Source organism: Pyxicephalus adspersus, chromosome 8 (assembly GCF_032062135.1).
Source record: "Pyxicephalus adspersus chromosome 8, UCB_Pads_2.0, whole genome shotgun sequence".
In the NCBI taxonomy this organism is placed as follows: Eukaryota; Metazoa; Chordata; class Amphibia; order Anura; family Pyxicephalidae; genus Pyxicephalus; species Pyxicephalus adspersus.
The window spans coordinates 6133538-6136330 of NC_092865.1; positions in this window are offsets into that span (position 1 = coordinate 6133538).

Sequence of the window (2793 nt, forward strand, 5' to 3'; positions counted from 1 at the left end):
TACCGTAATTGTGCTGGTTAAAATAAAAAAAAAAACTTACCTGATCAGAAGTCACGAGCCGAGTTCCTGGCTTCTGACAGGCGAAGTGCATGTAATATCACTCTGCCTGTGACAGGAGCCGGAACTACAAGGCAAGCATCGGCTTGTGCGGCTCCGGAGTGTGTACGCCCGCTGTCTCCCGCTCGGTGAGTATTTTTTTTTTCTTTCTTTTTCTACTAGGTCTTATTTTTGGGGTAGGTCTTATATTAGGGCAGGTTGGGGGAAAAGTGCTAGGTCTTATTTTCGGGGAAACACGGTATTATTCTCCCTCTCCTCTTTTGATATATGATTTAGGGTTTGGCTACCTTGAATTTTAAAAGCTGAATGGGAACACTCAGCCTATTTACTACTATTGTGTCACAAATCTCTGGTCAAAGCATACTTTTTACATAAAAGCAACCCCTTTAAGTTTTTGGTTTTTTTTTTTAAACATATAAGTCACAAGCACTGCACTACTAAACCTACCACCCCTCAGCAGCACTTGCATGTATGTAGGATGTTGCTGATCCCGCAGTCGATCAAACATGAGTGGCAGTTTTTTTTTTTTTTTATATTCTGCAGCAGACATAAGGGGAGGAGGGTGGCTACATCCTGAGTACAATGGGGTTGAGAGGGGCTGATGTAGTCACCCATGTCAGAAGCAGCTTTTATAGTACTTGCATGTGTGTAGTATACTGTACATAATGCTGGCCCTGCAGCCAGCTATACAGTTACTGCATGGGTGGCAGTTTCTCACAGCAAATATCAATGAATGTGCTTGGATTGTGTTCTGCAGGAGAAATTATTATAAGAGAGTGGCTACATCCTGAGAACAAATGAGATTAGGAGGCATGGTGTAGCCAACCATTTCAGAAGCAACTTTTCACAGTACTTGTATGCATGTAGTATACGGTTGTGCTGCTGGTCCAACCAGGGGTGTTGCTGCCGGGGTGAGTTTCTCAATTAATCAATTAAAAGTTCTTCGTTTGTATTCTGCGGCAGATATGAGCACAGGGGGCAGCTACATCTAGAGTACAGTGGGAACGAGGGGGCCTGGTGTAGCCACCCATTTCAGAACAGGATTTATATAGCACCAACATATTACACAGCACTGTACATTAAATAGGGGCTGCAAACAGACAAATACAGAGAGTGACACAGGAGGAGGAGATGACCCTTCCCAGAAGCGCTTACAATATAGGAGGTGGAAATCCAAAGGGTGCCTAGCATAGGAAGAGAACAGGAACGTATGTTTTCTGACAGGTTCCCTTTAGGCATTAGTAACATTCGCTGTTTTTGCTCCCAATAAAAATCTTTCCTGGATACACAAGAATTGTCAACTTATATTTGGCATTTCCACACAATTAGAGGGTGATATGGAATGGTGGGAAGTAGTTAGGGTTTAGGAGACAGAAGAAATGGGCAATTACGGCCTCATCTACCTCCAGAATCACAAACTGCACATGGTCTGTAATACATAACACTCACTATAACTCACATGCAACTGATCCCATTGACATGTATTTAAGGACAATCCCCTTCTTTAGTATTTAGCATTAACCCATCCTCCTGGTATATTACAGCACTTGCCTTTCTACTCACACACATGATCCTTGCTGTGCCGTCCTGCCCAGCGCCAAACAGCTTTCATGTCTCCTTTAGCAATTGCACATTGGGCCCAGTTTACTCCTATGGGAATCCTCATGGTGGCCTTCAAGTGAAGTGCAGCTGACACATAAAAGGAGGGTGATGTGTTTTTAAATTTTTTAAAAAAACCTTTAACAACTGCTAAATAAGTGAATTCAGTAAATCATGGCAAGAAGAACACATTTTAGATTGTTAGCACATCATATCATGTATAATAAATCAGATTCATATGTGAGATCTTGTAAGGAATGGATTATACAAATCTGGGAACAACGTGACTTATCGCTATTTAACCACTAGATGGCGAACTTTAGTTATTTTTTTTATATATATATAATTGGTCCTCCAAGGTCTTCCTGCAATTTGTATAATTTGCTTCAAGGTCACTTACATATCCTCCATAGGTGAGATCTGCAATGACACGTTAGTTACTCATTCTCTGGCTGCTAATTGATGTTCCAAAGCTATTTTAAGTAATGATTAGACCTTACAAGGCCTGGAGTTATCATAAGCAAGACATGACTTGATCCAAGATGTCTGTCCTGTTTGGGGAGGATGCTTTAATTGATCTATAAAGACTTGAAATGTGTTCATGCATTCAGTGGTGGATGAAGCCAATAGTCGGCTCCTTGTGCCACCAATATCTCTAATCGGTGGTGTCAGATTGATGTTAGCCGGTGCAGTAACACATGGTGTCTCTACCCCCACCCATGCCAACCCCTTTTACATTACCCAAGTTTACATATTGTTACAGCTGTAATATTGTTCCACATTTATTCATTCCCCGTCGCTATAATAGGTCAATGCAGCATTCATCCCCAACCAACTGCAGCCAGTATGTACATCAAGAAGGGGAGAAGGGGGTTATAAGCAGAGACCAGGCCCAAGTAGCCATCACAAAACCCTAAGGACCCATTGAAAACTCTTCCATGCTGCCGTAATGTACATACCATGCATTGTGGGGCTGTTATTTTGGAATGACAACCCAATAGACCAAGGCCATGCTGTAAGGTAACACACCACAAACTGTGCTTGCAATGACAAAAAATGGTCAGGTGCATTATAGAAAATTTACAATACAGTTTTCCTGCAAGTATAGGATTGATATAAATTGCATTAATATGCAAT